This window comes from Xyrauchen texanus, chromosome 19 (genome assembly GCF_025860055.1).
Source record: "Xyrauchen texanus isolate HMW12.3.18 chromosome 19, RBS_HiC_50CHRs, whole genome shotgun sequence".
In the NCBI taxonomy this organism is placed as follows: Eukaryota; Metazoa; Chordata; class Actinopteri; order Cypriniformes; family Catostomidae; genus Xyrauchen; species Xyrauchen texanus.
Genome location: NC_068294.1, coordinates 4,619,060 through 4,639,417, shown reverse-complemented (window position 1 = coordinate 4,639,417; position 20,358 = coordinate 4,619,060). Strand labels below are relative to the sequence as shown.

Here is a 20,358-nt window from a genome sequence, read left to right as displayed (position 1 = left end):
TTGTTGAACTGGAGCTGTGAAGAGGCTGCGTGCAGGAGGCTGATCACGTGGCGGCCTGCAGAGGAGCTAAGCGGCAGCGGCAGGAAGAGGTTCATGGCTTGGGTGGCTTTCTGGACTTCTGAGGCGGTCAACAATGCCACTCACAGCGGAGCCGAAGAGACCGGTTGGAGAGGCGGTGCGTTGAGGAGCGTGGAGCGCTCTGCTTCTCCCATGTCGGCTAGTGTTAGCCATAAGTGTCTCTCGGTCACAGTCAGCGAGGCCATGCACTTCCCTAGAGCTTGGGCTGCAGCTTTGGTAGCCTGAAGGCGAGGTCTGTCGGCCGTAGATCAGTAACAGCCTCTGGGTGCCTGCCTTTCTCATCCCACTCCGAAGAAGGTCTGCTTGTAGGATCTGTAAAGCGGCCATTGAGTGCAGAGCAGATGCGGCTTGGCGGCGGCGGAATAAGTAGCGGCCAACATAGGCGGAAGTCGCTCTGCAGGCCTTAGGCGGGAGCACAGGCTTGGAACGCCATCTCGCGAGGGCGGACAAAGGTGTGCTGCTACCGAGTCCTCGACCGGGGGATGGAGGAGTAGCCTCTCTCAGTGGCGCCGTCCACCGGCCGAGAGAGGTGGAGGCGTGTGAAGCGGGTCCTGGCTGAAAGCGGGCGTTCCGCGACTTTGCAAGCTCCGTATGTAATTCCGGCAGGAAGGGGCGGCCGAGCAGCGGGTGTAAGCGGCGATGGCTTTGAAGAAAGCAGCCGTCGAGTCTGTTGGGTGCCTGCTCAGGGGCGGTGACCACTTTCGAGCCCGAGGCGGTCGGCGGCCTGTGTGAGGCGTGTTAACTCCCGCCGACTCGGCGCGGGTCCTGCTGGATTCCTGGGCTGAGGAGGAGGCTTGGGAGCCTGTCCACTCCTCGCTGTCGAAGCCATGATGGAACAGCAGCCCTTATCCTCTGCTTCGTCATCGAGATGGCAGCAGTCGCGGCCGCTCGGCGGCAACTGCTGGCGTCCGAGGCGGGGAGGGTGGCGATGCTTTCGAGGGAGAGGCTCGGCGAGGCAGTCGCTTCAACCACAGTTTCCGGCAGCCTTTGTGGCGGCGCTTCTTCCTCTTGTGGCTGAGGGTAAAGCGGCGGCAGTTTCTGCTTTGACGGCTCGAGTCGAGCCCGCAGGGTCGACATCGGTAGCTCCTCGCAGAAATCGCATCCGCCCTCAGTGAGGCGAGCTCTGCGTGCCCCAGTCCCAGGCAGAGGCGCCAGATGATGTGGCGGTCTCCTGTGCTGAGAAGGGCGACATGAGGAGCAAGTGGGCGAGGCATCTTGAAAAGACGCTCGTACTCTTTTGTGAATAGTTCTTGAGAACTAGCTTGCTTAATAAAAGGATACGTCGTCGGATGGCGTAGCTTCGCAGGATGGCTGAAGGTGGCTGAGGCGGCGGCTTCTTCTAGCGCTGTCCACGCTTGCTAGATGCCCCTCAAACGGCGCGCGGCTTCCATGTCAGCGATCGCGGAGAGCTTCGCTGAAGAGATGAAAATCAGGGTTCCAGCCTACGAACTACGCTTATATGCACTCTAGTCACGCCCTTTTGGCGGGCTTTGATGCAGTGGCGCTGGGCGCCTCTCATTGGATCGCGAGTTAGCCCAAGCTCGTCTATAGGCTGCAGCAGTTGCCGTAGAGCAACCTATGAGCTCGCTAGCTAGCCCGCTCAAGGTCTGCAGCTGCCGCACTGCGTTGACAATGGATACAAAAATTAAGGATAATTTTTTGGCTTCAATATCTCAGAAAAGATGAATCTTTCCCGTAGCGTAAGCTAGCTTACGCAATACGAGAGAACCTCTCGTAAGAGAACGTTTTGTTTACAACATACATCTTGTATTTTAAGATGCTTAATTTTTATTAGATTCACCTTAAAACCTCCTTCACTACAATATAATCGTCTATTCTGTATATGGGTTTACCACGGATATGTCAGACTATTACGTTTAAGATCGTTGTATTGGATTTTTTTAACATATATAATAAAAAGCAAAGAAGACAATGACATTTGAACAGCAAAAATTTTATATTATTCCTTTAAGCATTTCATTTCAATTTGTTTATTTTTATTGTAGATGATTAACATTTTATTTCAAATCTAAATGAGATAAATAAATTAATCCACTAATTCTATGTGCAGGGAAGCAACAGGTGTTGTAATGTGTTACAAAGAACTGGAGATGAACAGAACTGCCCCCTATTAAGCTTAAATAAGTCAAAATCCAGTAGATACTGTATTTGTACAAGCTTGCCAATTGGAATTGTGTCAGCAGAAAGCATCCTGCAGCAGGAGGAGGCCTTGAAGAATTTATCTTCCATACTTTTACTTGCAGGCTCTGAGATGGCACCTCCCAACCAGTCCAAACGACAGGAGCTTCTGCAGCTGGTCTGTGGTGGATACATGGGCAAACAATCACAAGGTGCATATAAAAATCTAATTTAAAGATTCACAGGAAGGCTGTATGTATTAACAACTGTTACAATGGACAGTGATAACGGTGGTGGTGGGGGGGCGCTGAAATTTGACAGCAAAAATTTGGGCGGCTGTGGCTCAGTTTGTAGAGCGGGTCGGCCACAAATCCTAGGGTTAGTGGTTCGAATCCCGGCCCACACGACTCCACATGCCGAAGTGTCCTTGAGCAAGATACTGAACCCCAAGTTGCTCCCAGTGGCAGAATAGCACCTTGCATGGCGGCTCTGCCGCCATTGGTGTATGAATGTGTGTGTGAATGAGTCACAGTGTAAAGCGCTTTGAATACTGTTGTGGAAAAATTTATATTTTACTTTCTTTCTTAAGACATTATGTGGATTTTCTTTCAATTCAATCATGTGTTTCTCTCCTCTGGTATTTTCCTATTCACCTGGCAGGAACAAAGACACACACAGTAAAACAGAAGGTCAGAAAAAAGCCTTTTAACTCCTTAATATGGGTACGGGAAAGACAGAGGGATTATTTAGCCATAAATAAAGCCTTTTGATGAGTTTCATGGGTGTGAAACTCAGTAAAACCCAGGGGTGGGCCACTGTCTTCAGGAAAAGATAGCGTTTATATAGCCTTTTGATGACCTCACAGATGTAAGGACAGTAAAAGCCAGGGGGCTCAGAAGAACCATTTGTATTTCTAAAACCAACTAAATCTGGTTTTACTGGGATGAGTGGAAAGTTACAGAAGAAGGGACTTTGAAGACAGGGGGGTATAAATAGGCCATGTGTTTTCTGTGCGAGTTGGGTTTTTGTTCCTATTGCGAGGTAGCTGTCGCAATATTTTTGTGAACAAACCTCTTTTAAAAGAATAAACTATCTTTTAAAATATAATTTGGATCTTGGTGTCTCTTATCATGTGATCCTTATTTGTTTAATTATTGTTTTGCCACAACAATACCATTAAGGTTAAAAAGGCGCTATATAAGTGCAGACCATTTACAGCATCAGGACTAAAATCAACTGCGGTCAAGTGGGCCGCGCGTTGAAAATACACGGTCAAGCCAGCCGCACATTTTTTTTAGTATGCGCGTCTAATCGTGTACTTACGGTATGGGTGCTGAAAGCGGTCGAAATTGTTTTTAAGACTCTATTTTCTGCTATTTTACATTTTATTAGGACACAAATAATACATTTTCATAATTTTTTTTAAAAGCATGACTGTTTTATTATTATTTTAAAGTGTGTAGGCCTATGAGTTACATTAATTATTACATAATATATTCATGTTCATAGTAATGTCAATTAACATTAATAATTTTTACATTTTTATTGTTAATTTTAATGTTTTTTAGAAACTATTTTCTGCTATTTTCCATCTCATTAGGACACAAATAATACAGTTTTAGGATTTTTTTTTAAAAAACATTACTTTTTTTATTATTATTTTAATGTTTGTAGGCCTATATGTGATTCATTAATTACACAATTTATTCATGTTCATATTAATGTTAATTATCATACATCATAAATTTTTTTACATTTTTATTGTTAATTTGAATGTTTATATATATATATATATATATATATATATATATATATATATATATATATATATATATATATATATATATATATGTATGTATTATACATTATTGTACTTTATTTATTAACTTTAATGAAATGTAATATTATTGTTAATTATCATACATTTATATTGCATTTTTATTGTTGATTTTAATGGTTTTATATATGAAGTATACATTAATTATTATACATAATGTATTAATGTTTATTTATTTATTTTCTTACATTTTTTATGTTAATGTAAATGGCAAATATTTGTCAAATAAATGGCAAATAAATACAACAGGCTTTTGGTGGCTTTTAATCTGTCAATTATAATTGAATTGCATATATATAAGCTATAAACACCTTTATACAATCTATGAAATATACATTCATACCTGAAGTATGAAATATGATAGGCTACTCAAAACACACACACACATACACACACACACGCACGCACACGCACACACAAACACAAACACACACATATACATTTTATATATAATGGGAGTTTTGCCATTTTACTTCAACTTCTAGCACTTACATCATGTCCCATATTCAAACACTCATAAAAAGTGTTCCTTCATAGGTTTGCTCATTCTTTCATTTCGTTCCTGTTCAGAGTGACCCTGGCTATTACTGTAATTATTATCAAGTCATGTTACTCTATAGTTTTGGAGAAAAGTAAAGGCAAACTCAACCCCATCCATCAAAGTGCATTATAGCACTTACACCAAGTCCTATATTCCAACACTCATAAAAAGTGTTCCTTCATAGGTTTGCCCATTCTTTCATGTGATTCCTGTTCAGTGTGACCCTGACTATTACTGTATTTATTTTCAAGTCGTTTTACTGTATAGTTTTGGAGAAAAGTAAAGGCAAACTCAACCCCAAACATCAAAGTGCTTACTATCACTTAACACCATATCCCATTTTCAAACACTCATAAAAAGTGTTCCTCCATAGGTTTGCTCATTCTCTCATTTGATTACTGTTCATAGTGACTCTGACTATTACTGTAATTATTTTCAAGTCATTTTACTGTATAGTTTTGGAGAAAAGTAAAGACAAACACCCCAAACATCAAAGTGCATTCTAGCACTTACACCATGTCCCATTTTCAAACACTCATAAAAAGTGTTCCTTCATAGTTTTGCTCATTCTTTCAATATATTCCTGTTCAGAGTGACTCTGACTATTACTGTAATTATTTTCAAGTAATTTTACTGTATAGTTTTGGAGAAAAATAAAGACAAACACCCCAATCATCCAAGTGCTTTCTAGCATTTACACCATGTCCCATGTTCAAACACTCATAAAAAGTGTTCCTTCATAGGTTTGCTCATTCTTTTAATTGATTCCTGTTCAGAGTGACCCTGACTATTACTGTAATTATTTTCAAGTAATTTTACTGTATAGTTTTGGAGAAAAGTAAAGGCAAATTCACCCCAATCATCAAAGTGCATTCTATCACTTACACCATGTTCAAACACTCATAAAAGTGTTCCTTCATAGGTTTGCTCATTCTTTCATTTGATTCCTGTTCAAAGTTACCTTAGACTTTTAGTGTATTCATTTAAATGTCATTTTACTGTATTGTAGAGAAATATAAAGGCAAAATCACCCCAAAAAGTGCATTCTTACAGCGTATTTATTGATGAAATATAAAATAATTTGCATAATTACGTTTATACAATAAAGTTTATACAAAAAAAAATCTTGATCTCCGTTTTGTAATAAAATAAATAAATAAGGATCTGGATTTCACTCCTTTACTTTTATTTAGGCAGTAAAAACAAATAAAACATCAGAGAAAAAAAATCAAATCCAATGATAAATATAGGAGTGACACGTTTAAATTTAAACTTAAAAAAAAATATATATATATATATATACACTAATAAATAAATAAATAAATAAATAAAATAAAGCTTTCTTCCACTCCAGTCTTTTGGTGTTCCACCAATGTGGTGTTTCTTAAAATGTGTCCTCATGTAGTGTCCACTACATCAGTTGCATTTGAAACATTGCCAGACCTGATCATTTCCAATTACCGTTCTGGTTATATCTACACATGTAGGATGAACTCTTGGCATTTTGAGCATTGGACCATGAGCTCATTGTAATGAGCGGTTCTGCAAAGACAGTAAACTGGTATTGCAGTTTTGGTCACGTTTGCCTCCGCTTTACTCTCTCGAGTCTTCATGCCAAATGTGATGCTGTTTTTTGTTAATGAAGCATACAATTGGGCCCTTAGCCTGCCTTCATTAAATATGCATAACTCTGGTGGATGACCCTTACACAGAGCATATGCAAATGCTATTGAAAATATGCCACAATTGCTCAGATTTGATTGCTGCTGCACAGCTGGTTGCAGAACATCAAATTGGTCTGACTTTGGCCTTACTAGCCAGGACAGTGTCTGTAGAGTTCTTGGGTCCAGAGGGGCACTTTTACTGTCATACACAGAGAGCTGATTTTCACCACAAAATAAATTGCTTACTGTGATCCAGTGGTTTTGCCGAATGTTCAATATCTGCACAAACTTTTCTTGTGGAGTTCCCACAATCCCTCCGCGTGCAATAGCACTAAAGGGCAGAACTGACTGAAACCCATCAATGTCCATATGGTCCTTTGCCATGAGGTAGCTGGCCAGGTCGATAGTATCACAGGTCAACCAGTAATCCTGGTGAAGGATTTGTTGCAGCATGTTTATTTTTGGTGGCCTGGATAGTCTTCTAGGGGCAGTTATTTCCAATGGACATGACTCGTTCCAGATTGGCCCCTCGATTTTCGATCATCTTCTCCTGATAATTACAGTAATATTAAGAGTCACTCTGAACAGGAATATATTGAAAGAATGAGCAAACCTATGAAGGAACACTTTTTATGAGTGTTTGAAAATGGGACATGGTGTAAGTGCTAGAATGCACTTTGATGTTTGGGGTGTTTGCCGTTACTTTTCTCCAAAACTATACAGTAAAATGACTTGAAAATAATTACAGTAATATTAAGAGTCACTCTGAACAGGAATATATTGAAAGAATGAGCAAAACTATGAAGGAACACTTTTTATGAGTGTTTGAAAATGGGACATGATGTAAGTGATAGAATGCACTTTGATGATTGGGGTGAGTTTGCCTTTACTTTTCTCCAAAACTACACAGTAAAATTACCTGAAAATAATTACAGTAATAGTCAGAGTCACTCTGAACAGGAATCCAATGAACAAATGAGCAAACCTATGAAGGAACACTTTTTATGAGTGTTTGAAAATGGGACATGATGTAAGTGATAGAATGCACTTTGATGATTGGGGTGTTTGTCTTTACTTTTCTCCAAAACTATACAGTAAAATGACTTGACAATAATTACAGTAATAGTCAGAGTCACTCTGAACATTAATCAAATGTAAGAATGGGCAAACCTATCAAGGAACACTTTATATGAGTGTTTGAACATGGTGTAAGTGATAGAATGCACTTTGATGTGTGGGGTGAGTATGCCTTTTCTCCAAAACTATACAGTAATATAACATACTTGTATATATAAATTGTGTGTGTGTGTGTGTGTGTTTTAAATATAATTTGTGTTTCATTCAACAGGTATGCAAGCATATTTCATAGATCAGGTTTTTATTGTTCATATATGCAATTCATGGATAATTGACAGATTAAAGCCACCAAAAGCCTAAAGTAAATAAATAAACATGTATACATGATGTATAATAATTAAATGTATACTTTATATATACACAAACATTAAAATAAACAATACAAATGTAAAATAAATGTATGATAATTAACATCAATATTACAGATTTCATTAGCATTAATAAATATATTATAATAATTAATGTATACTATATATATATATATATATATATATAAACATTAAAAATAAAAATAAAAATATTAAGGATGTATGATAATTAAAATGAATATGAACATGAATAAATTATGTAATAATTAATGTTAATCATATTTAGGCATACAAACATTAAAATAGTAAAAAAAAAAATAATATTATTTGTGTCCTAATAAGATGGAAAATAGCAGAAAATAGAGTCTAAAAATCAAGTTTGACCTCTTTCAGCACCCATACCGTAAGTACACGATTAGACGCGCATACTAAAAAAATGTGCGGCTGGCTTGACCGTGTATTTTCAACGCGCGGCCCACTTGACCGCAGTCTAAAATCATCATCATCAGAGTCTGCAACAAACCAAGCAATGTGCTGGAGAACGACCTACAACAACATCAATGTTGAAACAAATTGATAAATCAAATATGTAGAACAAGAAATAGAACTTGTGGTCTTATGTAAAAGATATACCTGGGGAAGACAGCTTTAATTGCATCTTCTCGTACAGTGATCAATGACCAGATCTTGGTTTCTTTGATTCCACACCTTAGCTGCTTTACTTGACACTTATACCAATACAAAACCTAAGAAAATCAACTACATTCATAAAATAATCTTTTATGCAAGTCAATCTTTCCTATCTATCTTACATTTAGTGGATCTGAGACTGTATTGCAACAGTGTCAAACATCAATTAAGTAAAAATGATCCAGGTAAGAATTATCAGTATTAATAAATGTTTAACACACTCACAGCGTGTTGCAGCATCCAGTTAAACACCCACTTCTGGTGGGGTTCAGAAAACCCAGGAAGGTCCCCGCCTAGTGACGTCCTCCCTTTCTTCCTCAGAATGATTATGGCTCCCTTCCAGCTTATAAATAAATATACATGTGGCAGGGCGATACATCTTTGTATTTTACAAAATTGCACAGGCTTGCAATGGGCTATATGCATGGAACGTTAATGACAACTTCCGGAATAATATAAGCCAGCTCAAAAACTTCCGGTGAAACGTCACTTGCTGTAGCGGCATATTAAATTTTATGATAGACAGTGTAAATATAGCCTGTCAGGCGATATCAATCTTTTTTTTTTTTTGCACACAGTTATTCACTTGTTTAAATCGATTACAAAAATAAGTGAACGAAATGAAAAAGACGTTTAAATTTCAGCATTTTGAGTGGACTTCAGCTGGGCACTGTTGCGTCCCTCATTGTTCATCCTCAGCTAAATTCAATTCGGCTATTAGTTTTCAAACTTACCCCTCCGGCGACCAACAACGGCCCCCCATGGTGCTATAACCTTTGTTTCTCCCCTCTTTGCTGGCTCAGTAAGTGACAAGCAGATCTTTGAAGAGTCAGGAATACTTACATCACTTAGGTTGTCCCCCCCTAAAATATCATTAAAATATGTGTAGTGTAAATAATATAATGATATATTTTTAAAATAATTGTTTAAGAAATAAAATAATACAAATGCAAACGTGGCAACAACAAAAAAATCCCTTGGTGTCCCCTTCAAAAATTGCTCTTGAGAATCGTTATGTTTATTGTCCCCCCAACATTTTGATGAAATTTTCGCCCCTGGGCTTTCTTAAGGATGACTGTGTGCCCTGTAAAGTGTACAGGCCTGCATTTCTTTCTGGGAGATTTCAGATGCCTGCACACGAGGTCAGGGAGACCCAGACTATTGCATATCTGAGAGTGCATGTTGAGCGCCTTATTCGCCGTTTAAAGGAACACAAATTCTTTGACATGGTTATCCCCCTAAATATGTTTGGTAACATTAACCAGCTCTATGTAGTTGCATGCCATCTGTTAAATTACCAGAGCTTTTTGCTTTAAATTGCTGGGTCTAAATGGATGCATCAAGACCAGTGCGCAGTTCTGTTTAGTATTGATACTATTTTACTGTTGTTAGCTACTGCTTTTGTTCAATGATAAAGAATGGATTTACATCTCTACATCATCATACAGGGATCTGTATTTTCCCCTCATTTTCAGTTTCATGCTTTCAGTGAATAAACCTACATTTGTTTGTAACTGCCTTTTTAAAAGGGCTCCCCAAAGCATTGTGTATTTTATTGTGGCCATTACAAACAGCATTTAAACAATACTATTTTATGTACTAATGAGATATAACCTCAAACACTCACATAAATAACATTTATAGGAAAATATGTAATTTAATAAATTAATGATGACATGTTCAACTACATAACATAATTTGTATACATTGTATACTAGAATTCTGTTCTATTAGAATATATTTGTGGCAGATGACAATAGTGAGCACATGAAAACTGCTAAGAAATGTAATGAAAACCAAACTATTTGAACTTTGTAAAAAAAACTGATTGAAAGTTAACCATGGAAACTGACAAGCCAAAAGCATAGGTAGGTAAAAGTAATCAACCTTTTGTTTGATTGTTTTTATGACTCTCCCATCTCTGAATATTCTTTGTATAAACCATTTAATAAATGCTATTCCCATTGTTGTTGTGGGTGGAGCAGTTTCCCTTGGCATTCCTCGGTAAATCTCATTCACACGCAGAACTGACATGTCTGGAAGGTCACAGGTCCGGTCACAGGCCCCGTTGTACAAGTTACTCCTGAAAATATACACAACTGAACAGTTAGACAAGCGTTTATGTACTGTTTGTTATTATCATAAATTAATGCTTCTCATGTCAAATTCTACTTCAGTGTTGTGTAGCTCTATGCTACAGAGATGTTATGTGTGTGTGTGTGTGTGTGTGTGTGTGTGTGTGTCTCTCTGTATGGACATTCAGTTCAATTAGAGGTTCATCTTAAGTCTAATCAAGACTAGTCTAAAAATACAAAGTACAATTTTACATATCCAGTACATATTTTAATTCATGTAGCAGACATACTGCCCGTTACTACAGATTACCTGATCACTTCAGCCAATCTTCTCTCTTTGGCCTAGCTGACAACACCACCATCTCATTTGTTGGACCAGGCTTAAAGCCCGGTCAAGAAATTTGTACAAGAACTTATTTACTTTGTGTAAAAAATGTTTAGCTCATATGATCATATTTTCAGAAGGAAGGATGCTGCATGGAGCCTTGAAAGTTGATGCGATTTATGTGACATAACCAGGAAGAAGTGAGACAGATAATGTTGAAAACATCACCTGGGTTCTAGGTTTGTGCCACTGTAGCTCAGACCCTGTGCAGCTGTGAGTAGGGGGACAGCCGTTACTCCCTGCTGGCTGTAATGTGAGGTCTGGTAGAGCAAATCTGCAACATGATTGCATAGTGCAAGCCCTGCCACACATGAGCAATGACAGGTCAACAGCTCAATGGGTTTAGAGTCTTTGAGAACAACCTGTAAAAAAATAAAAAAAATAATTATCAATTGATACTGTATCTCATGTGTTTTGAGATTCAGGTAAATAATTGTATTGAGAGTGGCTGAGATTACTGAAATACATATTTAATAACAGAACTACATGGAGTCACAGTGTAGCTAATTATGCGTTTTAAACATGTTCTCGGTGTACAATGTCAAATGCTGGCAACCTACCTGCCTCTACTCTCTGGGAATTTCTACCTGTGTCCACGATGTCTACTACACAATAAACAGTGTACAATGTACTGTTGAGTAAAATACTTTTTGAAACAACAGTGTAGGCCCTAGTTGGTGCACGGTTCTGTTGGTGCAACAGTAGGCTGTAGGTCCAAATAGCATTACAGTCACTATCTATTTTTCAGCCTATTTTATACTGGCACATGGAATTCCCAGAAAGAAGAACGTATTAACATTATTGAACCTGCTCTCATTCCCCTACACTCAAGTTGTGTGGTCTCTCTTTTTTCCTCATCGACCTGAAGCAGCTTGCCCTCACAGACACCTCTCCTGCCTCATGACTGAGGCAACGAATTAAGCAAGGACCACATAGCAAGACAAAATGTTATGCTAGTGCCAAGCCAGGTTATGTCAAGGAGAGTAGCGGGAGACAGATCTATATATCTAAATGCTGCCAACTTAACGGTTATATTCTGTTTACCAATGCTAACATTAAGGTATCGTTGGTCTTTCAACTTAACAGTAGCTAACTTACGTTCGATAACGTTAGCTAAGTTAGCTGTCTATAGCTAGCTTAAAGAACAAAATAATTATAGTGTACTTTTGCTAACTTACCTTCGTAGTCATGGATATAGCTGGATATAATACATCCCTTTTCACGTTTGCTTGATGAAGTCTTTGAATCTGAATGAATCAGGCGGTGTAAATCATCATTTGTGTTGACTTGAGGTAGATCCTGCAGGCAGCGCGTATAGAACATCTTCAGGAATGACAGTTGACCGGAAATACCTGAGCTGGCTTATCTAAACCAGGAAGTAACCGTGCATATAGCCCATTACAATTCTTGTATTTTTGCAATACTTTTCTGTATATTGGTTCACCACATACATATGTAAAATACACCAGGAAATCATTTATAGCACTGAAATATTTTATAATAATAAATAATATAATAAATAAATATAATAATATTATCTTAATAATAATTAAGATAATATTTTTGTCATAAATTGACAGCAATACTCAGCAGTTAAGAATTGGATAGTATGCCTCTGATCCAAATCAGGACAGTCCTTCAGTTGAATCTCTGCAGTCTCAAGGGCACCAGCCACCAAGACATGTATTATTATGGCTAATCCCAGGTAGCGGAGTACCATGGAGAAATAAGTGGCCAATCATGTGCCCAGTAACAACAAATAAGTCACTGTCAAGCAGAGTCTGACTGAATGGAACGAGGTGATCCTGTTCACCCTCAAACAGGAGTGAAACATTTGCTATGCCTGGAAAATATTTGATTTGCATTCTCAATATTAATGACTTTTGGGGGTCACGTGATGCCATGCAAGGTTCAGACGTGTGTACGGCGAGCTCTGCGCACTTTTGTTTTGATTATTTTTTTGCAATAAACAAAGTGAGATTTGATACACCCTGATCCATAACTGTTCTAAGAAGACAATATGTTAAAGAATTCAAAATCCTCAGGCTCTGAAGACATTAAAAGACACTTAGGTGCTCAGGCTGATGCCCCTTCAGATGCCTTGAGCCAGGCAGTCGATTCGGCCGACATTGCTGAACGTATCGGCAATGCTGACGAAGGTCATGATGACTTGGAGGATCTTGCTGCAATACGTCGATCGATCACGACCATGGAGACGAAATTCACTGAGGTGGTTACAATGTTGGTGGGGGATGTCGAGAAATGTAATGATTATCTGGAGTCATCGCAGAGGGAATTAGCTGCTAAACCGCTAGCGACCAAAGCAGATTTGGAGCACGTCTGGGAGAAGTTGGAGGATTTGGGGAATTGTAAACGGCTGAATAATGTCAGAATTGTTGGAATTCCTGAGGACGAGGATCATTGAGGGAAACAGGCCCCATTATATCAACGAAAGTTCGCTTTTGCACTGATGTCAGAATAGATACTAAGGATAAGAAGTAACGTATTTACATGTCCCCAGCAAGCAATGTCCTTCATAGAGTATAACGTCAATGGAATGAGTAAGTTATTTTGTGGTTTTCACGTTGCAGCCAAGTGAACCGACTCACTGATCATCCACTTGATCATCCAAGCAAGCCGAGCACCTTTTTGTTTCTTTTTGTGCTGGTTCTGCCAAGCAGCTGGAGTTTGTTTTGTGTAGCAGCCTTCGGGACAGTGTTGTGGATTAATCTGCATGTTCTTTGTGCTTACGCCTCCTATTGGTTGGAGTTTGTTTTGTGGAGTATTTCTTGCAGGACATTGGAGTGATTGGGTCATTTGTTGCACTGATGTAGCAGTTGAATGGGCCGGCTCACTGAACATTCGTTTGACTGTCCGAGGAAACTGAATGGTCTTTTTTTATTTAATTTTTGTAATAATCTTTTTAATAATTTCATCAAGTTCTATGAGGACATTATCACGTTTTACATGTGTATAAATTATTATGCTGTGTGTGACATAGACAAATGTCAGTGATATCATATGATAGATCTACACTTTCTGAACAACTTTGCCTCAAGGACCATTGATGTCAATAAAATCGATCATTAAATATTTTAGATTATTTAAAAAAACCTACTTTTTACTAGTACTAACTTTTGATATGTTACTGCCAACTTCAAGAAAAAAATGCGACAAATGCGATAGGCGACATGACATTCGGCTACTTTGGATATTGATAGCGTAGTTGAAGTTGCATTATCACAGCAGAAGGGTTGCTATCATGTCACAATAAGCAAGAATTTTGCAGTTACAGACAGTGAATCTGAGACTTTTATTTGTTCTGTCTGTGTGTCTTATATTTGAGAGGGTTGTCACTCAATGCAGAGAAATAAGTAATAAAAAAGATACCAACGCACTATAGGCTATTGAAGGACTGGCTTTGGTAAGCTCGGACGTTATCGGTTCTGCTGTCGGTACTGGAGAATTTAAGAAAATACATGTATTATTGCTATAAAGAGAAACTTATTTTATCTCGCCAGCCATTTCTATGTATAATAATATGAAATCATTTGTCTGTGATGCAATTTAGCTATTCGCAGTCAGAGAGAGAGAGAGAGAAAGAGAGAGAGATCTCTCACGCGGTGTCACAGCGAGCACAACACGAGCCCTGCTTAATGAGTGACAGAACTAAACATTCAAACGTAGCCTGTTTACACTTTAGATCTGTGATATTAGTCTGATTTTATTTTAGATTTCGCCTTACAAAGATTATAAAAAGAATATTTGAAAAGCTGCATTTTGTCTAGCATTTTTTAATAATAAAAAGAGCGCCAGAGATACCGTTCCCAAGGTGGCGCGCACTCCGAAACAGACCGCAACGAGACAAGCAAAGTATAGGCTACTTTGGGTTTCATGTGCGCGTCTAAATGATCAACTATAAACAAAAATATGTCAAAACGACAGGCTTGGAGATTCACTTAACCACAGTTTATGTCTTAAATGGACGTAATTATGGAAATAGTTGGGAGAAAATATGGTGCATCAGGAGCCTATTAGACTCGGTCTTAAAGGGGAAGCTGTCTATTAAACGTGACGATTGAGCCATTACTGCGAATCTAACAACAAAAGGCAAAGAGAAAATCACTTACAGCTCTTGAATGAATAACTTCTGCATTAATAAGCATTAATCTATCTATGATAAACTATGCAGTGTTATTTTACAATTGATTACTTTATTAGATTTCTTTTTAAACCACACCTGAGCAGTAATGTTACTAGACCTTCCTGAAATTAAATCACTGTGCCTATATAACGTTTATCTTTGTATATATATATATATATATATATATATATATATATATATATATACACACACACACACACACACTCACCTAAAGGATTATTAGGAACACCATACTAATACTGTGTTTGAACCCCTTTCGCCTTCAGAACAAGGTGCTGAAAGCATTCTTTAGAAATGTTGGCCCATATTGATAGAATAGCATCTTGCAGTTGATGGAGATTTGTGGGATGCACATCCAGGGCACAAAGCTCCAGTTCCACCACATCCCAAAGATGCTCTATTGGGTTGAGATCTGGTGACTGTGGGGGCCATTTTAGTACAGTGAACTCATTGTCATGTTCAAGAAACCAATTTGAAATGATTTGAGCTTTGTGACATTGTGCATTATCCTGCTGGAAGTAGCCATCAGAGGATGGGTACATGGTGGCCATAAAGGGATGGACATGGTCAGAAACAATGCTCAGGTAGGCCGTGGCATTTAAACGATGCCCAATTGGCACTAAGGGGCCTAAAGTGTGCCAAGAAAACATCCCCCACACCATTACACCACCACCACCAGCCTGCACAGTGGAAACAAGGCATGATGGATCCATGTTCTCATTCTGTTTATGCCAAATTCTGACTCTACCATCTGAATGTCTCAACAGAAATCGAGACTCATCAGACCAGGCAACATTTTTCCAGTCTTCAACTGTCCAATTTTGGTGAGCTCTTGCAAATTGTAGCCTCTTTTTCCTATTTGTAGTGGAGATGAGTGGTACCCGGTGGGGTCTTCTGCTGTTGTAGCCCATCCGCCACCACCACTCGTTACAACCTCAAGGTTGTGCGTGTTTGGCTTCACAAATGCTTTGCTGCATACCTCGGTTGTAACGAGTGGTGGTGGCGTAGTGGCTAAAGCACAGGGCTATTAATCAGAAGGTTGCAGGTTCTAACCCCACGGCCACCACCATTGTGCCCTTGAGCAAGGCATTTAACTCCAGGTTGTTCCGGGGGGATTGTCCCTGTAATAATTGCACTGTAAGTCGCTTTGGATAAAAGCGTCTGCCAAATGCGTAAATGTAAATTTCAGGCAAAGTTGCTCTTCTATCAGCTTGAATCAGTCGGCCCATTCTCCTCTAGCATCAACAAGGCATTTTCGCCCACAGGACTGCCGCATACTGGATGTTTTTCCCTTTTCACACCATTCTTTGTAAACCCTAGAAATGGTTGTGCGTGAAAATCCCAGTAACTGAGCAGATTGTGAAATACTCAGACCGGCCCGTCTGGCACCAACAACCATGCCACGCTCAAAATTGCTTAAATCACCTTTCTTTCCCATTCTGACATTCAGTTTGGAGTTCAGGAGATTGTCTTGACCAGGATCACACCCCTAAATGCATTGAAGCAACTGCCATGTGATTGGTTGATTAGATAATTGCATTAATGAGAAATTGAACAGGTGTTCCTAATAATCCTTTAGGTGAGTGTATATATATATATTATATATTAAATATATAATGGTGCGATTGCTCTGTTAGTGCGGTTCATTTGAACAAGTGTGAACGCTGTCAGTCGAACCTTGGTGCGCACTAAACAAGCGAACCGAGACCGCCTGAAAAGTGTGTCTCGGTCCGCTTCCAAACGAACGATTGATATATGTACGCAACATGGACCAAAGACGTCTAAACGGCCCAAAAACAGGAAGTATTTTGCCTAATACTGACCTCGAGCATACGTGGTTCTTCACATCATAGAAGCTATGTTGCCCATTACAGTTCGGTACTGGCGTCGGAACCGCCCGTCAGCCGTCCTTGCAGCAAATCTTCGTTTGTGTGTACAACGAAGGAATTCCTGGCGCTTTTTGACCCCTTTACACATTTTATTAACTCTTCGTTTATTATATATATATATATATATATATATATATATATATATATATATATATATATATATAACAAAAGAACCGTTAAGAATACCGTTAAAGTACCGGATCGATAAGCAGTATCGGTAAGATAGTAATACCATTAAAACCTTAACGATACCCATCCCTAGTTATGCCTGTGCTTCTCTTGATGCTCTGAATATTGGATTACGTGTCTGGATTGCCCCTTAATTAAAGCTGCATTTGGATCTCAACCTTACGTGTCTTGGAGCAGTTCAGTAACACCTGCTTTGTTTATTTAATATATTTGTTATACATTATTTATACAATATGTTTTTACATTATACATTTTTAATTTAAGTGTACAAGTGCAGATTGGTCAAGTGTTCAATAAATGTATTTGTTGAGAAATTTTGTCTATCTTAAGTAATTATTTGTGTTACATTTTATCTTTCAAATAAAAGGTTCAAATAAGAGGTTAAAAACAAGCACATATCGGCGAAATATATGCCAAAATAAATCGGTAGCATTAATCGGCCATCGGCCGACCCAGATTTCAAAAGATTGGCATCGGCCTGAAAAAAACAATATCGGTCGACCTCTAGTTTTTACAGTGAAGAAAAAAACTCCAGTAGGCAGTGCCACTACTTTTTGTATTGTCTTATTAATGATTAACTCTTCTGCCACAGGAATGTAAAGCATTTTAATTATCTGAATATATATATATATATATATATATATATAATTTTAAATATTTAAATATAACTGTGTATAATTATATATTGATATAAATATGTATAATCATTATATATTGAGTTATTGTTATATGAGCGGCTTTCTCACCAAATATTTGTATATGCGATTAATCACGATTAATTAATCGATTAATGTAATTAATTTGATTAAAAAATGTTATTGATTGACAGCCCTAATTAAAAGGCATACCTTATTTGGTTATACAATAATGCTAAAGCTGAAAACACTGGAAATAGTGCAGACTAACACAAGCTGTGAATGTGAAGGGTTAATAAATCTGTATCCAGCTATAATGGACGGTTGACCCTGGTGTTTGCCTCTGTAGTGTGGCCACTTCAATATGCATACCGTAAGGGTCGACCGGCAGAGGAGATAATAGGCATCCCAATGCATTAATTTAATCCAAAAGTACTTTAAATCCTGGCTAATACGAAAGAGATGAGATGGCAGCCATTATTGTATACTACACTATTGTCTTATTAGTCTTCTTACATAATACATTTATTTAATCTCACATCATTATTTTGATCATACATGATCATCACATCAAATACAAATCTGTATTTGTTTGCTAAGTATCAGACATGGGGACTTGTGACTTGGTGACTTGGACTCGAGTCGACTCGAGTCGCTATTTTTATGACTTGTGACTTGACTTGACAAAAAATAAAATACTTGAGACTTGACTCGGACTTGGAAGTTAAAGACTCGGGACTTGACTTGACTTGAGACACGAAGACTTGAATGACTTGAGTGTTAATCACATCATGTTTTCAGTGTGAATATAAAATATATAAATTATTTAAAAAACTAAAGTTGATCCAGCTGGAGCGCAGGCTGAGAATAGTTTTGTCATGACTGGATCACGACACTATAGGCTATCATCAGCCATGCCCTCTCGTACCTTACACACACCACGCCCACTTAGATCAGATAACACATCAACATGTCAGCCGGAGGGGTAACGTTACCGAGGGTCATCGCTTTCAGCTTCAAAAATTATTATCAAGGTGGCAAAAGACAAACAGCGCTTTGCAAGACATGCAACGTTAAGATCGCGGACAGCTAGAAGACAACCTCCAATTTCGTCCGCCATTTGAAGAGCCATTCTGCCCAGTAAGTGCTTTCAATTTGTTAATTTTATCTGGTTAGTTGGTAGTTAGCTAATGTAATAATAGCAGGGTTCCCACGGGTCCTTGAAATCCTTGAAAGTTTGTGAATCTGAAAAATAAAATTCAAGGCCCTGGAAAGTTCTTGAAAATAAACATACATAGATACAGGTCCTTGAAAGTGCTTGAATTTATTTTGTGCAAGAAGTTTTCTGGAAAAAAAATCTGTCCATTAATTTTTATTTCGCCAACACTTACGTGGCTTATGCTGCATACTAGCCTGCTTGATTTATGTTAGTTACGCGCATTTACGTTAAGTGTTTCCCTGCGAGGTACTTTGTTTTGTACGTTGCCATGACGTTCACGCACGCTGGTACCTCAACGTTTCCCACTCACAGACATTGCAAAAATAGGCTTATGGATATACTCTGTGAGTGAGTGAGTGAGTGTGGGTGTGGGAGTGTGAGAGCGCGAGAGTGAGTGTGTGTGTGTGAGCGCGAGAGTGAGTGTGTGTGTGTGAGCGCGAGAGTGAGTGTGTGTGTGTGAGCGCGAGAGTGAGTGTGTGTGTGTGAGCGCGAGAGTGAGTGTGTGTGTGTGTGAGCGCGAGAGTGAGTGTGTGTGTGTGAGCGCGAGAGTGAGTGTGTGTGTGTGAGCGCGAGAGTGAGTGAGTGAGTGAGTGTGGGTGTGGGAGAGAGAGTGTGTGGGAGTGTGGGTGTGGGAGTGTGTGGGAGAGAGAGTGTGTGTGTGAGAGAGAGAGTGTGTGTGAGAGAGAGAGTGGGTGTGGGAGAGAGAGGAGAAATGTAACAAAGTTTAATGTATGTAACTGTGTTTGAGAGAGAGAGAGGGAGGTGTTCAGAGAGGAGTCTGTTGGATGTTAAGCTGTTATTTGTTTTATGGACTCAATGTTGAAAATTTAAAACATTTCAAACACTGTTGGCAGAAGTGAAAAATAAATAATTTTATGAAGTTACAATTTTGTTTGATTCCATGATGTATTTTACTGAACATGAGTATTGTAATTTACTGACAGTTACTTATATCTTGTCTTTTCACTTTATTATGATCAGATTCTGCAGGTAAAATTACAATAATAAGGTGACTTGACTTGGACTTGACTTGCCCAAGAAAAAAATACTTGGGACTTACTTGAGACTTGAAGGTTAAGACTTGAGACTTACTTGAGACTTGCACATGTGTGACTTGGTCCCATCTCTGCTAAGTAACCATGTAATAAGCATGATCTGCTCTGCGATGGAGTCCTGTAAAGCTGCTTTTAACGATGTGTGTTGTGAAAGGCGCAATACAAATAAAAATGACTTGACGTCAGCGAATATACCCTATTTGCTTCAAAGGACAGATCTTTTGATGTTTGCACTAAAGGGAGCATGAAAGTACTGTTTGAATGTACCCTTCACTAATAGTCTTGTAAAAGGGCTCTTTATGAAGCAAAAATAAATACATTTCTTACTGTTTGGAACGAACTTTCGAGTGGC

At 38.6% G+C, this 20,358-nt stretch overlaps 2 long non-coding RNA genes across 2 annotated transcripts; both read right to left on the bottom strand.

Annotated features, from left to right (window-relative positions):
* Positions 1 to 7,932: 7,932 nt before the first annotated feature.
* Positions 7,933 to 9,963, bottom strand: LOC127659873 (uncharacterized). Its single transcript, XR_007972576.1, has 3 exons — positions 8,620 to 9,963; positions 8,338 to 8,450; positions 7,933 to 8,250 (listed from the first exon to the last, which is right to left on the bottom strand). It is a non-coding gene; the product is annotated as an uncharacterized LOC127659873 (long non-coding RNA).
* Positions 9,964 to 10,075: 112 nt separating this feature from the next.
* On the bottom strand, positions 10,076 to 20,358 carry LOC127659874 (uncharacterized). Its single transcript, XR_007972577.1, has 4 exons — positions 20,044 to 20,358; positions 12,033 to 12,220; positions 11,023 to 11,216; positions 10,076 to 10,477 (listed from the first exon to the last, which is right to left on the bottom strand). It is a non-coding gene; the product is annotated as an uncharacterized LOC127659874 (long non-coding RNA).